Below are 19,992 nucleotides of genomic sequence, written 5' to 3'. Positions count from 1 at the left end.
AAAACGCCCCCTGGCCGCTCGTATCCTACGTCATGTCCGCTATTTATTAGATTAATCGAGTACATCGACCAGCGTATGAACTGCTCACTATTCTTGTGGTTGGTTTCTGCTACCACAATTTTGCGAGCAGTTCTGGCTATAAAATAACCCAGTGACGTGGTCAATGACGCTGCTGTATTAATTATGCACACCCATAAAACGCCCGTTTTGACCTTTAAGCACGCCTGCGTTCGGATCTCCACTCCCCGTTTTCAAGCACCTTCCCCTGTTACCACCCACATACGCCTCCTCCTGTCACTCAAAATAGCAGGCATTCGCTATTTAGCGAACAAACGATTTTCGGCCGCACTGACTGGTTCGCGCATGTGTATTACGATCCGTACGCATGCGCAGTTGGGCAAACATCGCTCGGAGCGAACGAGCGGCCGCTTACAAGCGGCTCTGAATCAGGCCCTCAGTTCTTAACTACACAATCAATAAATGTGAAGTTCTTTCAATAATATACATCAATACAAAATCATAGGCATCACAAAGTACAAAAAGTGTGGCTTGCAATCCAGGTATAGTATAGTAACATATAGCTGAAAAACGATGCTCTAAAAAAATCCCACTGTATACGCAAAGGTACATCTATCTTACTCCACCAGTAATATACATATTGGATCTAGAGACCCCCTTTTCCACATGATTGTAAGGCGAGTCTAGCCACCTTTCCCAGATGTCAAAACGTTTTTTCTCTGTTTTCCTAGCCACGTACACATATTTCTCGTGTGCAGCGACTGCGTTAACTAACAAGAGCCATGCCCCTAAGTTTGGGCCATTTGGTGCCATCCATTCCCTTGCTATACACATCTTAACAAGCATGCAGAGATTAATAATTATATATCGTTTGGTGTATTTCATACTTGCCGACTCTTGATTTATCTTTTCCGGGAGCAGCCCGGTTATCTTGGCTTCGAGGGGTGCGGGGCCAGGCTACAGCTGACATTTGGCCCCACCCCCTTTGCTGGAAAGCCCACGATTCACAGGTCTATGATGAGAGGGTGGGCTAAATGCCGTGATTCGCTTCGTTTAGCTCCACCCCCTGCATATGGACCCGCAAATTTGTCCTAAAAGCTCCCCATCCTGCCCACTTCACTAGGAAGTGGGCCGGGATGCGGGAGATGTGCCTACTGTTAGGTACGGGGGTGCGGGGGGTTACCCGAAAAATCGTCAGCCTCCCGCGACTCCTGGGAGAGTAGGCATGTATGGTGTATTTGTCTACTGCATCTTCATCTATTACAGCTAAAATGAAATGTTAAAGGGGTGAGTATGTCTTGTGCTACGCACGTGGAAGCAATGGCACGAAATACATCTTTCCAAAAAATAGTTAACTGTAGGGCACAGCCATAAGAGATACCAAAAAGTTCCTTCAGCTGAATTGCTGGCTAATGGAGTCTTCCTATAGGCACTTACATACAAATTTAATTCCCTACTGGCTATCCTGTGATTTCCAGGTACTATGACTGTTGCAGTCTTCTTCACAGTCAATAACAGGCCTATACATGACATTTATCTTTCATGAACACTTGAAAGATTTTAGGTGACGGGTGACTCTGGCCAGGTTCGGTGCCCAATAATAGTACTACACATGAGCAGCATCTCACATGTACCCAGTAACAAGACCTTTACCCGAGCAGTATCTCACATGTACCCAATAAAGGACCTATATGCATGCAATATCCCATATGTTCCCAATAAGAGGCCTATACGTAATAAGCATCACATATGTACCCAAATACCATGCCTATATGTGACCAGCTTCCCTTATACCATTTCTCCATTAACTACAGATAATGAACAAAAAGAAAATGTAAACTGTGAAATATACCAAGCTTATTAAATGTAAAAGCTGCTACGGAGGTGTGGTTCTCATGTTAAAGAAAAACATCACATCATGGTGAAGATAATGTATAAAAATTATGAAATGTCCTGGTTGCCTATAATTATATCTACAGCTGGCTGAAAGAAGAAACATCATGTGCTTTGAAAGAGGAGTGATTGTTGGGGTGCCTTTTAGTGGGAACTTAAATCATCAAGACAGCTGTACTTGTCAATGATTCACAAGCAACAGTGTCTATCATTAGCTTAGGGCAACAGGGGGAACAAGTACATAGTCCGGGATTGTCGTCTCTATGCATTAATTAAAACTGCAAGGGAAGCAATTGCATTTTATGAATGGACTGCAGGGGCAGCTGGGAAACTTAAGTGGCCCTGAAAATAATAAATGGCCTCGTGTGGGAGGGATGTAATAAACCATCATTTCTAGATACATCATTGGTAGGCAAGGATAAAGACAGGCACAATGGTAGGCAGAGTTACAGCAACTCAAGGAGGACAAGTCACAGTAGGTGAAACTAACACAAACATGGCTATAAAATATTGTACAGCATTACATGAGCATGCAGCCCTAATTTATATATCTTCTCTGCTATAAAAGAATGACAGCATACTTGCCTACTCTCTGGAAAGTTGCGGGAGGCTCACGATATTTTGGGTTACCCCTCCCGCACCCCTGGAAGAGCAGGTATATCTCCCGCATCCCATAAACTACCTAGTGAATTGGGCAGGATGGGGAGATTTTACAGGGAATTTTCGGGTCCATAGGTAGGGGGCGGAGCTAAAATAATGAAAATAACGTAATTTAGCCCTGCCCCCCTACTCACGTACCTGCAAATCACTGCCTTTTTCTGTGGTGGAAATGACGTATACAATCCAGTCCTGCCCCCCCAAAAATGTCAGTATAATCTCCTCTCCGTGCTTCTCCTGGGGAGGAGATTTTAAAAGTCGGCATGTATGAATTACAGACTTACAGCTCTTTACAGGAAACAGCTTGAAAGAGAGAGCTGTGAGGATAGGAAGAGGGCAGGGCCAGGAGCGGAACTAGACGTCATGACGTCTCTCCCTTAGTGCAGGAACGGATCGGGCCGGGACTCGGAGTGGACAGCGGCGGTCGCGTCAGGAGCGGGGATTCAGGTGAGTTGTTTTTTTTGTTTTTTTGTGTGTGTAAGGGGCACTAAATAAAAGGGAGGAACACCCCAAAAAACTACTTTGAATTTGGAGGGTGAAAAAGCACAAAGTGGGGAGACAAGTTCTCAAACTAGCAAAATAAGGTTCTGGGGGTGCTCTAAGAAGGGGTCAAGTGTTTTTGGGGTTGAAGGTGCTTTTATGAGGGTGGAATAGCATTTTTTAAATCATCACTTTAGAGACATTTAAAGATGCTTGCACCCATTTTCAGGTACCCCAAATTTGACAGGACTATTTATTTTCTCCCAAAAATACTGCTTTATGCCATTCTTCACCACTTGTGCAAAGACGCAAATTAGTAGCAATTGTGCGAAGTTAAATACCCCAAATAGTTTTATTAGGGCTAATAGGGCAAAACTACATTGTTCCCAAATGTTTCTGCATCTTTTTGGGGGGTTCAGGCTGATTTCCCTGATTCTGACACCACTTTTCGCCTGTTCTGGCTTTGTGTGTTGCCGTTTTCGCGTCCTTTGGAATTGAAGAGGCCGAATAGCGGGTACGCGCGCTATAACTTTCCGCGGCTAAAATACGTGATGTAGACGGCAGGTGAAACTTTATCACGTACGCAAAACTAATTGAACACGGGCCTATGTTGGAAATTGTTGTGCATAGAATGCAAACCCATTAAGCCCATTTATATCAATAGTGAAAAATGTAAATAACACATGTAACTTTGACTCACTGCTGAATACAGTGTTTGCTTGTATTACACTGTTGCATTTGTAGAAGATATCAAACATTTAGGGGTCAATCCAATTAGCCGTGAAGGCTGTAAGTTGCTGTTGCCACGGCATTAAAACGATAGAAACCGTACCTCATCTCGCATTCCTCGCGGCAGGCTCCAAGCCCAAATTCGCATAATTTTGCTCGGAGCCCTATGGGGCTGCAAGTACTTTTATAGGAATTTGTAGGAATTCGGGCTGCCGCCAAGTGCGAGTGTTGTCGCGATGACACGCACCATGGAGATCATCGCAGACAATTGGATTGAGCCCTTAGAAGGGGAGGTGCTCTGAGAAATTGTTTCCTCATGGTCACTAGTCATTTTCTTTTGTTGTGTTATTAATGTATTTTATCATATATATTTTTCTTAAATAATATTTTATTAAATTGATCTTTCTGTTGTGGTGTACATCATTTCTTTTTTTTTGCAGATATATTAATTAAAGAATATTTGCAGCATATCCCCCGAAAAACCTATTTTGAGGGCGTTCCAGAAATATTAAGGATCCCCTAAATGTAACAAGGATGGACCGCAATGGAGGGTCTCTCCATTCCTGACCACAAATGCAGCCCCCATAGGTTTATATGTGAGCTGCTACATTGTCAGATTTACTGAAGATGGCATTAGCACACTGGATCTCATCAGGGCCATAACTAGGGCATACTTACATACTCTCCCGGAAGTGTCGGGAGGCTCCTGAATTTTCGTGGAGCCCCCCGGAAGATTATCCAGATACCGCATCCTGCCGACTTCCTAGTGAAGTGGGCAGGATTAGGAGAGAATTGCCTAAATCGCTCCGTGTGGAGGGGGTGGGCCTAAAGGACGCGAAAATGCATCATGTAGCCCCGCCCCCTCCTCATGTTACGGCGATTTGTGCCATTTGGTGTAACGGGGGTGGACCTAATGACATAGAAATCTGGACCTGCCCCCAAAAGTTGCCACATGTGTCTGCTCTACGGACATCTCACGGGGAGCAGATGATAAAAGTAGGTAAGTATGAACTAGGGGTGTGGGAGCGGTACTTACCACAGAGCGCAGGGCTTTGTGGGTGGCACCGACGTTGCCCAACGGACTATGCATCTAGCTTGAAAGGTGTCTGGAACGCTCCAGACAAGCAGCCGGCAGCCTGTACAGCTCCCTGAAGCATCCTGAGGATGCTCAGGCGGTGCTCCTGTCCTTACCGCCACTGACGGCTATCCCCATTTGGCATGATGTCGGGGGGGGAGGGGGCATGGCTGGCACAGGGCGCTGTAAAGCCCTGTTACGGCTCTGGTTTTCAAACTCGGTTTTCAGGATCCCAAACAGTTAATGTTTTCCAGGCCCCATAGCAGCTGCACAGGTGTAGTCATTACCTACTGGCATAATTTTAAATATCCACAACTGGAGCTAATTATTTAACGTGATTCTGTAAAGAGACCTGGAAAACATGCACTGTTTGAGGTCCTGAGGACTGAGTTTGAGAGCCTATGTGTTAGCAAATAGCAACCTATGGGCTACACTTTTGCAAATTTTACTGAAGAGTGATCACTGATGCATACACAGTCTGACGGTTGCACATACGCAGTACACACGCCAACACCTAACCTGTAAGCGCTATCACGCTTCCAACTCATCGCCTGTGTCCTGGCAAGAGAATTATACTAAAGTCGCATGGAAATTTTCATTTTCACTTTGTGAATTTAGACGTGATTATCATATCTACACCAAATGTAATATGTGGGATATGATAAATAGGCCCCTTATAGCATTGGCTTTTAATCTATTTTTATTCTTTTACTACTTTTTTTTGTACTTTTTAAACATGATGCCATTCTCAGGCAAATGTAGTTGTCCTTGTGTGGCCATTAGGGCCATTTAAGTCTGAGACCCTGATCTAAATTAAAGCTAAAATTCAATATTTGTATTGACAATATGGCAACACACTGCTCTGCCACAAAGAATCTCTCTGATTTTATAACATTGAACATGCAGACAATTAAGGCCCCCATTTACTAACGAGTTTTATCACCAAAACGAGTGATAAATTTCACTGTGTATGATAAATGGGGCTCCAGCCAATCACCTCCCAACGGTCATTTTTCTAACAGTTGACAGTTGGGAGCTGATTGGCTGGAGCACCATTTATTATACACAGTGAAATGTATCACTCGTTTTGGTGATAAAACTCGTTAGTAAATGAGGCCCTAAATATCTTAAAGCAGAGCCATAAGAGTTTTTGGTGCTTTGTGCCATAAAGAGCATTGGCACCCACTCCTCCGACCCTCAAATAGAGACATAAAACGCACACCCGAAAAAAGGACATGGCCTCATGGGGAAGGGCCATGACGAATCTGATTTGTCCTTTATGATGATGAAGGGGTACTGTTATCCAGGTGTCACTGACAAATACAGTGTGAATTCAATGGCTGCATTGATGATACACAATATTTGTGCAGTATAATTCACCAGCTGTAGATGTAGGAGAGTGCTGTTTAAGCTGCACCAGAAACAGGATTGGTCCATCAGAACGGTATGCAGTCGGGAAGCCGGCGGACCTAATCCCGACAGCCAGCTTCCCGACTGCTTTATCCCGGCGAGGGTTAAATGACAGGCGTCTAAATGTAGACGCCTGTCATTTTAACGACGCCTGGAGACCGACGCCTGGCATCCCGATCGATGGGATGCCGGGCGCGGACAGCCGCAGGGGTAGGGTCTAGGGCTCCCGGGGGGGACTTAGGGTTAGGCACCCCCTAGGAGGTTAGGGATAGGCTAGGGGGAGGGAGGGTTAGGCACCCCCAGGGGGGACTTAGGGTTAAGCACCCCCCCAGGAGACTTAGGTTTAGGTGGTGGGGAAGGGGGGGTTTAGGTTTAGGCAGTTAGAGGGGGGATTAGGGTTAGGCACTGGAGGGAAGGTTAGGGTTAGGCACCCCCAAGGAGGGTTAGGGGAGGGAATTAGGTTAGTCTATACTTACCTTTGGGCCAATCGGGATTTTCACCCATGTCGGGCAGCCGCTGTCGTGATTCCAGCCGGTAAATCATACCGATTCCATCAGAACAGCCGCGCACTAGCCTGGAGCCGGCAGTGTAGATCACAAACTGAAGGTATAGAAAGAGTGCTACTTGTAGTGTATATGCAGCAAATATCAGCAGCAGGGAGATCTGTGTATGTACCCTGCACCGGCAGCTGAACTCATCAGCAAGGGTACTCAAGGTGTGCTGGTAACACCTGGGTCAGGAATCAGTGGCTGTGTATAGGGCTGCAAGGGGAGGAGGTCAGATGGAGGGGGAGTTGGCCAGGGTGGAGGTAGGGACAGCCAGGAGATGCTGGGGAAGCTACAAGTGAGAATGATTGCAAACAGAAAATTGACAGGCCCAAACAGCGCCCTTTGCCCTGCGGTGCCCTGTGCCGTGGCACATATTGCACCACCCTAGTTACGGCCCTATCTTAAAGAGGTCTTGAGTATTTTCCAGATGAGATTATCCATCAAATGGCTGTACAGTATCTGGGCGATCTTTATATCCTATTCAGGTATCTTTACTGACAAAGATTAATTCCATAATAGAACAATTTTATAATGAATCATGTGAGACAAGTGGGCAGAGTCTCTATCGGAGCTGTAATATGTGCTTCATTAAGTCAAGGATGTGCTACTACTGTATCTCTATACAATGATGGAGTTAAACAGATATAAATTGGGTTGGTAGCTATTGATTTGTATAGTACTTAGAGGCAAAACAGCATTTTCTGTCCTCATTGGATTATTTTTTATTTCCTATACTAGTTATTCATTTTGTAATCTCTTAATCCAACCCAGTAGAAAAAGAGATTAGTGATAAACTAAACAAAGAGCTTTTCCTTGTTTCTGGAGATGACTGCAAGATGCGAGCTGCGTCATTATGTCCAGAAATCACAAAACATGTATAAAGCTGTGATCAGCTTTCTGTGTGTTAGAGGGAAGCTTCTCTCGCCTACAGCACATATTCTGTGTAACTGGAGGATCCATCATAACCATTGCTGTCAAAGAGTTAACATGAAGAGTCCTGCAGTCATAATCATAACTATATACTATGTAATACCATAGTGTTGAAAGGTTGTCAGGGAATATGGGGACCACAAGAAAACCTTAGAGGACTCTGCACCATGATCTAAATAAATGCACAGTAATAAACATTCAACTATCACTAATGACATGTAACCAGTGCGATTTATATGAGCACTGCAACCCACCATTTCTAGTTATGAAGCATTAAAGTTAAATACAGTACAAAGACATTCCACAGCAACTCTGTTAAAAATACAAGTATTGTATTACTTGCCCACTCTGTTAGCTTCCATATGTAGGAAAGTGTCCTGATGGGAATCTGATATAGGTCTAAAAGCTAAGACTGAATTGCTTTGGCAACACTGTCTCCACCAATCCACACAGAGGATCTACCAAGTTGTCAGTCACTGTCTGCATGTTTACTTAGACGCACCTCCATCCTAACATGACATCCTCCTACATTTTCATATACACTATTCAGCACATAGTATGCTTTGCGGGGGCATGTGCATTAAAAAGATTGTGGTCATATCATAATGGCCATGTCTCAATGGGATGGGATCATACACACCAGTGATTGTGCACACCGGTGATTTCTCCTCTGTGCCCTTAAATTTCACACCCAGTGGCATGTACATTAGTGGATGCTGTGCAGAGCATCTGCGTGGCATCGGGGCTGCGTTCCTCAAAACAGGGGCGTTTCTTCCCTATTTACTGGGAGTGCGGGAGTCAGAGTCTGCATCATATGGAACTTCCTTGCAGCTGTGCAATACCATCCATGTCTGCATCAGGCTCATAGTCTGTGTGGGTGCCTGTTTTGATACAAGACTTCTGATTGCCTTGTTCTCTGCCTTGTTCTGACTCTGATACTTTGGCTTACCACCTATCCTGGCTTTTGCTTGAATATTAGCTAATCTTGGAATTGACGCCTGCCCTGACCTTTGCCTTGATGTGGACCATTCTGTGGATGCCATCTGCCCTGACCTCTGCCTGGATCTTGGAGTTGTTTGCTTAATTCTGGCCAGTGTGCGTATTTATTATTATTATTATTATTATTATTATTATTATTATTATCGTTTATTTATATGGCTCCACAAGTATTCCCCAGTGCCTTACAAAGTATATAACCAAAAAAGTGATTTACAGTACAATACAATACAATGCAAGACAAGGACATGGATAATATACATTGATACATTGGTGGCCATAACACCCAAATAAGCAACAGAGCATAAGCAACCAAGTGTTCGGTATCCTAGTGGTGAGTAAGAAGTAGATGAAAATAAAGTAAGGAGAAGCACAAGAGGGTAGAGGCCCTGCTCGCAAGAGCTTACATTCCCAAGGGGAGGAGCAGACAGACAGGCATGACACAGATGGGGGAGCATGTAGCAGCAAGTTAGGATGAAAGCTAGAAAGCATTCATGACGTAGTGGGTCTTGAGAGCCCGTTTGAAGGATTGTAGAGAGGTGGAAAGTCTGATGGGGAGAGGGAGAGAGTTCCAAAGGTGGGGAGCAGCACAGGCAAAATCTTGGAGGTGGGAGTGGGAGGAAGTAATCAGTTGGCATGAGAGGCGGCGTGCATTTGTTGAACGAAGAGGATGGACAGGAGAGTGAAGGGAGATGAGGTCAGAGATGTAAATGGGAGAGGAGTGTGTGAGGGCTTTGTAAGCGAGTGTGAGGACCTTGAATTGGGTTCTGAAAGGGAAGGGGAGCCAGTGGAGGGCTTGTAAGAGAGGGGAGGCAGATGTAGAGCGTTTGGAGAGAAAGATGAGTCGAGCGGCAGCATCGAGGGCAGACTGGAGAGGAGAGAGATGGGAGTTGGGGAGGCCAGATAGGAGGAGGTAACAGTAATCCAATCTGGAGATGACCAGTGAATGTATTAGGGTCTTAGTAGCATCCTGGGTGAGAAAGGGTCTGATCCTGGAAATATTTTTGAGATGGAAATGACAGGACTGTGAGAGGTTCTGGATATGTGGTTTGAAGGAGAGGGAGGAGTCCAGGTTAACTCCAAGACAGCGCACTTTGGGGCTAGAGGAGATAGTTGTGCCATCAATTGATAAAGAAATAGTGGGAAGTGAGGTTATGTGGGAAGGTGGGAAGATGATCATCTCAGTCTTAGACATATTACGTTTAAAAAATTGCTGGGACATCCAGGAAGATATATCAGAGAGACAGTTGGAGATACAAGTGAGGAGAGAGGGAAAGAGGTCAGGGGAGGAAACGTAGATCTGAGTGTCATGCCATAGAGATGATAATGGCGGTCAAAAGACTTCATGAGTTCACCTAGAGGGGACGTATAGAGGGAGAAAAGGAGTGGTCCAAGAACAGAACCTTGAAGAACACCTACTGTGAGAGGATGTGGGGGGGAAGATAAGTCATGAGAGGAGACAGAGAAGGATCTGTCAGAGAGGGAGGAGGATATCCAGGAGAGGGCAGTGTCACGTAGACCAAGGGAGTGAAGGATTTGCAGCAGGAGAGGGTGGTCAACAGTGTCAAAAGCAGCAGAAAGGTCAAGGAGAATGAGCAGAGAGTAGTGGCCTTTGCATTTGGCAGGAAGGAGGGTGTTGTTGACTTTAGTGAGGGCAGCTTCAGTGGAGTGGAGAGAACGGAAGCCAAACTGAAAGGGTCAAGGAGGGAATGGAAGGAAAAAAAGGTGGTAAGGCGATTGTAAACAATATGCTCAAGGAGTTTGGATGCAAAAGGGAGGAGAGAGATGGGTCAGTTTTTGGCAAGAGTGTTAGGATCAAAAGTAGGTTGTTTTAGAATGGGGGAGACAAGGGCATGTTTGAATGCGGATAGGACAGTGCCAGATGAGAGGGAGAGGTTGAGGAGGTGGGCAAGATGGGAACAGGCACAAGGAGAGAGGTAGCATAGAAGACGTGAAGGGATAGTGTCAAGGGGGGAGGTGGAAGGGGGGACTGGATAAGGGCCATGACTTTCTCTCCAGATACAGGGGAGAAGGATGTCAGTGTAGGTAAAATGGAAGGGGAGGGATGGTCCGGGAAAGGAGGTGTAATGCTGGGGGACTGGTGGGATATAATATCCTGACGTATGGAGTCAATTTTAGATGTAAAGTAGGTAGCAAAGTCAGTGGCAGAGAGCAAGGAGGGGAGACGAGGAGGGGGTGGGCAGAGGAGGGAGTTCAGGGTGGTGAAGAGATGCTGCGGATTTGAGGACTGGGAGGAGATGAGGTGCTTGAAATATGACTGCTTAGAGAGGGAAAGGGCAGCACTGTAGGATGAAAGCATAAATTTGAAATGGAGAAAATCTGCCTGAGAGCGTGATCTTCTCCACTGTCGCTTGGTGGTTCGTGAACACTTTTGCAGATATCTGGTGCATTTGGAATGCCAGGGTTGAAGTGTGGATCTGCGAGGGTAGTGATTGCTGGAGCAACAGAGTCAAGAGCAGAAGGGAGGCTTTGTATAGGGAAGCAGCTTGTTCAGGGCAGGAGAGAGAGCAAAGGGGAGAGAAGCGAGTTAAGTAGGGAAGAAAAAGAAACTGTGTCGATAGCCTCAATGTTACGCTTAGCAATAGTGGCCTTAGGAGGTAGAGGAGGGGAAGGAGAGAGGGATAGGTTAAAAGAGAGAAGGTGATGGTCAGAGAGGGGGAATTGGAGTATTTGCATTCACCTGAGTACCCAAACTTCTGTGTTTGTTTGTTTTTTCTTGTTGGCCTGTATATCCCAATATCATACTTGCCAGGGAGGAGAAGCAGCTCGGTGACAGTGGGGGGCGGGACATGGCGGTCCGCATCATTAAGCCCCGCCCCCTCATGGCAAATTGCCACAATTCAAGCAGATTTAAATAGAGGCGGAGCCAAATGCTGCGATTATTGCAGAATTTTGTCATTAAGTCCCGCTCCTATACGGGGACCCACGATCGCCGCGGAAATTCTCCCCATTCTGCCCACTTCACTAGGAAATAAACTTCAGCTATTGGAAATAACTGTACCCAGATGCCTTGTTCATAGTTGACAAAACTTTGCAGATACTGCTGAAGAATCTGATTCAGTCATTCTGTCTTCTAATTAGCCTTAGAGTTGAAGGCAGAAGATAGATAAAGAATGCTACCCACTTTTAAGGGATCAGTAGAGTACATGCAAGGTCATTATTGGCTGTGTTTCATGTTACATATATGTGGGCATTACCACAAATGATTCTGAATCTGGAACTTGGTGTAGTATGGACACAGATGGCATGGTACTGTTCTTTGCAGTCTGAAAATTATCAATTTGAACTGTAAGGTTGATATCTGGATATTCAATACCTGTAGTACCTGCAGGTTAGGATAATCATTGGAGACACTGGCCCTTATTCAGAGCCAGACGCTCTTTAAGAGCGCTCGCTCTGAATCAAGGCGTTTTGTTTTTTTTGTTGTTGCGGCATCCTGGCCACTCGCTAAGCTTGTGGTTACCACCCACAGCTTTTGTGGGCGGCCAGGTGATGGTTGTGATGGTCGCAACCATCGCGACCATCAGGGCTTGCGACGAGACCCTTGTGGTAGGGTCTCATCCATCGCAAGCCCCAGAGAGCTTCCTGCTCTAACAGAGCAGGAAGCTCTCCACTGACATCACTGGTGATGTCAGTGGTGCCTCCCACAAATGGCAGGCATTCCTTCGGGAACGCCTCTGTTTGTGTAGCCACCCCCCCTCCCCGCCTACAAAATGAGGCGAGCTGTCGATCAACATCGACAGCCGCCCCTTTTGTAGTGAGTCCCAAAGCGAGAGAATTTCTCTCTCGCTCCGGGACTTGCGCATGCGCACGGAGCGCGCCGTGCGTGCGCAGTACCCCACCATCGACCCGCTTGCGAGTGCTATGCGCTCGCGAGCAGGTCTGAATCAGGCCCACTGGTCATTGCCCCTGCATAATCTATTACAGACATATTATAAGGGCAGGTTCTTCCTAGTTACAAGGGAAGCCTATTCCTGAAGGGCTATGGAGACATACTTTCTAGTGTTCCGTGAACAAGGTCACAGATTTACCTGGGAACATCTGTCCTAACATGGACTCAGAATGATTAGATGGAGCAATAAGTACATATCTACTTAGCAAAAGCACCTCCTTCTTATCATGGCAGTGGTTAGAGCAGTGGTTAGAAAAGTCTGTAGCCAAAGTGAGATTTGGAGAAGCAAGCATCAGCTATCAGTGATAGCTGAGGTCATGCACAAGGAATCAGAGTATAGAGTAATGATGGATCACAATACTACTACTTTTCAGCTTGTGAAATTGACTGGCAAATGTTTATACCTCCAGAATGCAATGGAATGTCTACAGACAGGAAGAGGGTGGTAGACTGAACTGAGTACCAAGAAAATTCATAGGGTAAAACAGCTATTGGATAAAAGCTGAGATAAATAGTTTACAAAACCAAGAATTAAGGGGTCTTTGTACTAAGCATTTGAGAGAGATAAAGTGGACGGAGATCAAGTACCAACCAATCAGCTCCTGTCACTTTACAGTCTGTGTTTGAAAAATGACAGTTAAGAGCTGATTGGTTGGTACTTTATCTCCATTCACATTATCTTTCTCCAAGCACTAGTACATAGGGCCTGATTCACCAAGGAATGCAACTGCGAATGCAATAGCGATTACGCACGCTGTTCAACTGCAATAGTATGCTAATCCATTGCAATCACTATGCAGCCGCTGCACTACATAAGGGCGCCCACCTTACCTTACATACATCCGTAATGTTTAGCAAGACTGTGAAACCATTGGTACAATCGAGTACCATCGCAGCCTCACGCACACTTGCACAAGCTCAGAAATTGCTAACAACCACGTACGCTATCAGGCCTCATGCTGCGTATGGCATCACAGTGGCTAATTTATGCACGCCCCTACAACGGCGTTCAAACACACTGGCATGCCTGCGTTCAGCCAACCACCACCCCCATTACCACCCACAAACGACACTTCCAGTCACTCACTCTGCAATGGGTCTGCGTAGTCACTGTGATCGCAGTTCCAATCGCAATGGCTAGTTCGCACATGCGCACTGCAATGCATACACATGCGCAGTATGCAACAATCGTCCGATTGCGTCCGTATTAGCAACTGAGTTCAAATCAGTGCATGATGGACATAACTGCTGTACTTCGAGAACCACCTCCTAACATGATAACCTGCATCAGAGGGAAGAGAAAGAATATGCTGGACATAACTAGTAAGAAAGTCACCTTATCCCTAACATGACATCTTGCTGTAGATAAGTGCTAGAGACTATGGTGGATATGTCTAGTAAGAGAGGCGCATTCTTCCTAACATGACATCCTAATGTAGGGGAGTGGAAGAGGGGATGGTGGACATATGTAATTCGAGAAGCACCTCCATCCTTTAACAGCACTAACTGAATATTAGAGAATTATGGTGGACAATATCTTGTTTGAAGAACAACTCCTTCCTAATGCTGCCCATCCACTAGGCGATTAAACCTGGCGATGTAGCGATAACGATGGTCGTTATCGCTCCATCGCTTGGTAATCGCTTTGCAAATCGGGCAGTAAAATGTTAAAAACGACCAGCGATGCACGCCCCCGCAGGTCGATTTTAACATCTATTATCGCCTGAATATGACGGTCAACCTGACGACCGCCGTCAGGTTGCCATGTTCGGGAATGAACCCGCCACCATGTAGCAGAGTACCAAGAGCGCTGTCACTCACCTGTCTAGATGGTGCTGCCATGGAATGTCCGCTGCTGGGAGCCGCTGAGGAGGAGGTCCTGCAGCCTCCCAGAGACCAGTGCCCCGCTGACTCTGCCCGTCAATGCCGAGGACTGCTACCCGTCGCCGCTGAGGACTGCTGCCCGTCACCACCGAGGACCCGGGAGGAAGACCTCTCCAGACTTCACCCGCGCGGGAGACGACGGCGTCGTAATCGTGCCGTCGTCCCCGCATCGCCTAGTGGATGGGCACCTTAACATGGACTCAGAAGGAATAGATGGAGTAATAAGTACATATCTACTTAGCAAAAGCACCTTCTTATCATGGCAACTTCTGCTGAGTGACACAGTGGTCACATAATCAGATTAAAGAAACACCTCCCTTCTAATTTGTAGTGAGAAGATAGTGGATATATTCAGTTGTACAAGTAACTAGATCCTAACATGGCAATCTGATGCAGAGGGGTGAGATAAAGTATGGTGGACATACCTATTTAGAGAAGCATCTATATTGTATTTTAACAAGACAATCAGCTACAGAATAATGAGAGAACATGCTGGACATACAGTATCTAGTTAGAGAATCTTTGCTTGTCCTGCATTATTTGAAGATGCCTGTGAGCATTGTGGGACCTGTCTCAAAGGATTTAATGATCCCAAGTGTGCTGAATTTTTTCCTCTAATTGTTTTATTATAATTCCAGTGCTCAAGTAAATTCAGTACTAGATATCTCTAAGCATGATGATGAAAAGGAATGGAAAAATAAATGTACCTTCAGGCCTGATTTAGAATTAAGTGCATCAACTGACCACGTGGGACCACTATACACACAGCTAATCAGAACGGTTTTCATACAGACCAGCCAATCGGAAGTCACGAGTTATTAGTTATTTTTACACAAGTCCATCTTCATTCATTTCTTATTAAGGAAGATTTTATATAGATTTATGTGATTGACAAATTGGCAAACAAGGGATTTGGGTGAGCATTTATTTGAATTAAAACAAACATTTGAGGGCCTGGTGCAGAGCTGCATGCAAGTTTTGTGAGGGGATCTTACGATTTGTATTTTTTTAGACTGCGCATGCTTCATAGGTGAGTGCACACATTCCGAATCATACACTTCTCAGTTGCAACTCCACTTGCAGCTGAATGGGCATAACTGGGCAACTGGGCGGTTGCACATATGCTAACTTATGTAAGGGTATGTAGATGGAATTTCAGGCTATGAGAAGTTGTGCGTAGTCAGAGATCAGTGTGATTTTGTTACAGTGTGACGGTTCTTTACCCTGGTCCGGCCAACCACCAACTAATTTACATCTATGGGACACTCTCAACTCGACACCTGGCAAATGTAACGTTCAATACCTTATTTTAAACCAGTGTTTCCAAACTCCAGTCCTTGGGGTACCCTAACAGTGCATTTTCTTTTTACAAATCTCCTCAGTAGCACAAGGATCGGTATGGTGTACCGCCGGATGCAAGACCGGCAGTGAAGATCCCGACAGGTATGTATTTTAACTAGGGGTGTGCACCAGCCACTTTTCGTGTTTTGTGTTTTGGTTTTGGATCTGGATCTTTCTTCGTGTTTTGGATCTGGATTGGTTTTGCCAAAACCACCCTTCCGTGTTTTGGGTTCTGGGTTTTGTGTTTTGGATCTGTATTTTTTTGAAAAAAAGCATAAAAACAGCTAAAATCACAGAATTTGTAGGTTTTTCTGCTCCTATGCTATTATTAACCTCAATAACCTTAATTTCCACTCATTTCCAGTCTATTCTGAACACCTCACAATAGTGTTTTTATGTCCAAAAGGTTGCACCGAGGTAGCTGGATGACTATGCTAAGCGACACGAGTGGGCGGCACAAACACGTGACCCATCTAGGCGTGAAACTGCAGTGGCAGACAGGATGGCAGTTTGAAAAACTAGGCCCCAAACTGTACATAATGCAAAGAAAAAAAAGAGGTGCAAGATGGAATTGTCCTTGGCCCCTCCCACCCACCCTTATGTTGTATAAACAGGACATGCACACTTTAACAAACCAATCATTTCAGCGCCAGGGTCTGCCACACAACTGTGGCTGAAATGATTGGTTCGTTTGGGCCCCCACAAAACAAGCTGGCAATTAATCTGTTCCTGCACAAACTGGCTCTACGGAGGCAAGATGTCATCCTCATCCTCCTCATCCACCGATTCCTCACCCTCTTCAGTGTTGTGTACATCCTCATCCTCACAGAGTATTAATTCGTCCCTGCTGGAACCACAGGTCCCTCTGTACGTTCTGGAGGCTGGTCTCCCTGGAAGAGTTGATAATTCATTTTATGAACATCATCTTCTCCACATTTTGTGGAAGCAACCTCCTACGCCTTTCGCTGACAAGGTTCCCGGCTGCACTAAACACTCTTTCGGAGTACACACTGGAGGGGGGGCAACTCAGGTAAAATAGAGCCAGTTTGTACAAGGACCTCCAAATTGCTTCTTTTTCCTGCCAGTACAGGTACGGACTGTCTGACATGCCTACTTGGATGCTGTCACAGATGTAATCCTTTAACAGACAGACGCACGCTTGTCGCTGCTGCTTTGAGGATGCAAGTGCGGCTACAGCCCACACAATTCACAAAGACAGAAAAAAAAAAAGAATATTTTTATTGTTTGTGGAGCGCACTTTGAGGGTTACACCACCCTTTAACAGACAGACGCACGCTTGTCGCTGCTGCTTTGAGGATGCAAGTGCGGCTACAGCCCACACAATTCACAAAGACAGAAAAAAGAAGAAGAATATTTTAATTGTTTGTGTAGCACACTTTGAGGGTGTCACCACCCTTTAACAGACAGACGCACGCTTGTCGCTGCTGCTTTAAGGATGCAGGTGCGGCTACAGCCCACACATTTCACAAAGACCGAAAAAAAAAGAACAATATTTGAATTGTTTGTGTAGCACATTTTGAGGGTGTCACCACCCTTTAACAGACAGACGCACGCTTGTCGCTGCTGCTTTAAGGATGCAGGTGCGGCTACAGCCCACACAATTCACAAAGACAGAAAGAAGAAGAATATTTTTATTGTTTGTGTAGCACACTTTGAGGGTGTCACCACCCTTTAACAGACAGACGCACGCTTGTCGCTGCTGCTTTGAGGATGCAAGTGCGGCTACATCGCACACAAGTCACAAACACATTAAAAATTTTTTTTTATTTTTTGGAGCACTTTGAGAGTTACAACACCCTTTAACAGACAGACGCACGCTTGTCGCTGCTGCTTTGAGGATGCAAGTGCGGCTACAGCCCACACAATTCACAAAGACAGAAAAAAAAAAAGAATATTTTTATTGTTTGTGGAGCGCACTTTGAGGGTTACACCACCCTTTAACAGACAGACGCACGCTTGTTGCTGCTGCTTTGAGGATGCAAGTGCGGCTACAGCCCACACAATTCACAAAGACAGAAAAAAGAAGAAGAATATTTTAATTGTTTGTGTAGCACACTTTGAGGGTGTCACCACCCTTTAACAGACAGACGCACGCTTGTCGCTGCTGCTTTAAGGATGCAGGTGCGGCTACAGCCCACACATTTCACAAAGACCGAAAAAAAAAGAACAATATTTTAATTGTTTGTGTAGCACACTTTGAGGGTGTCACCACCCTTTAACAGACAGACGCACGCTTGTCGCTGCTGCTTTAAGGATGCAGGTGCGGCTACAGCCCACACAATTCACAAAGACAGAAAGAAGAAGAATATTTTTATTGTTTGTGTAGCACACTTTGAGGGTGTCACCACCCTTTAACAGACAGACGCACGCTTGTCGCTGCTGCTTTGAGGATGCAAGTGCGGCTACATCGCACACAAGTCACAAACACATTAAAAAAAAAATTTATTTTTTTGGAGCACTTTGAGAGTTACAACACCCTTTAACAGACAGACGCACGCTTGTCGCTGCTGCTTTGAGGATGCACGTGCGGCTACTGCGCACACAATTCACAAACACAGAAAATAATTTTTTTTTTGGTTTGGACTGGAGTGTACTTTCGGGGGTTACAGCACCCTTAACGGTCAAGCCAGCCGGCCCTTTACTTATGACACAGGCGCACGCTTGACACTACTTTGTTGATGCACGTGCGGCTACTGCGCACACAATTCACAAACACAGAAAATAATTTTTTTTTTGGTTTGGACTGGAGTGTACTTTCGGGGGTTACAGCACCCTTAACGGTCAAGCCAGCCGGCCCTTTACTTATGACACAGGCACAAGCTTGGCACTACTTTGTTGATGCACGTGCGGCTACTGCGCACACAATTCACAAACACAGAAAATATATAATTTTTTTAGCACTTGGGGGGAGCACCCCTGATGGACAGAGCACCCCCTGGACAACACTACAGCACCCCTTTAGGACTGGGACACTGCACAGGACTTTGGAGTGGACACAGCCCCTATGGAGAACTGACTGCACAACACAGTCCAGCCAGCCCCTATGGACTTTGAAGTAGTGGACACAGCCCCTATTAACAGCAGCACAGCACAACACAGCCAGCCCCTATGGACTTTGAAGTAGTGGACAACAGCAGCACTACACTACACTACACTACACAGCCCTAACTCCCACCCTCCCTCTTCACTGTCCACAGCCGAGTGAGAAAATGGCGCCGACGCGGGTACCTTATATAGGATCCTAAACCCGCGAGACTCGGAAGGCGGGATGATGACGTTTTGCCTCGATTTCAGATCCGAGTCAGGCGGGAAAAGTCGAGCCTGACTCGGATCGGACTCGGATCGGGGGGGCTCGGGGGGGGTTCGGATTTAAGAAATCCGAACCCGCTCACCCCTAATTTTAACTATTACTAACCTAACCCCCCCTAACCCTCCCTTAAGGGTACCTAACCCTAACCTCGCCCCCAAAGTGCCTACCCTAACCCCCCCTGTAAGTGCCTAAACCTAACCCCCCCTTCCCAGCAGCCTAAACCTAAGTCTCCCAGGGGGTGCCCAACCTTGCCCCAGGGTGCCTAACCCTAACTCTCCCCTTTCCCTAGCCTAAACCTAAGTCCCTCCCCGGGAGCGTCGAGATTTCGACGCCTGTCATTAGACCCCTGCCGGGATTAGACAGTCGGGAAGCCGGCGGTTGGCATTTTCGACCGTGGGCTTCCTGACTGCATCCTGTAGCACAAGTGAAATAATCACCTGTGGATTTTGTAAGCCAGTCAGTAATGAATACACATGTGCTCCAGCAGAGAGCTATGGAAAACGTGCTGTTAGAGGACCCTGAGAACTGGAGATGGAAAACACTGTTTTACACCATACCCCAATGCATTGTTCTTGGGTTAAATTGAATAGATACTCCTAGTGAAGTGGCCTTTTAGTGTATGTATCTCATCAATATACTGTAGATAATACTAACTGATACTCATGTAGGTCATAACCCTTTCTCATCTCTGCTGAAATATGAGGCTTACTGTGCCACTGACAATGCCATCATACAATTAGCAAATAAAACACGTCACACCTGGTCCTGGTACTCACATGTGCTGGGG

This window comes from Taudactylus pleione, unplaced genomic scaffold, assembly GCF_031769625.1.
Source record: "Taudactylus pleione unplaced genomic scaffold, aTauple2 ptg000121l, whole genome shotgun sequence".
NCBI classification, from domain to species: domain Eukaryota; kingdom Metazoa; phylum Chordata; class Amphibia; order Anura; family Myobatrachidae; genus Taudactylus; species Taudactylus pleione.
The sequence above is the reverse complement of the archived record's forward strand: the minus strand, read 5'-3'. Positions refer to the sequence as shown.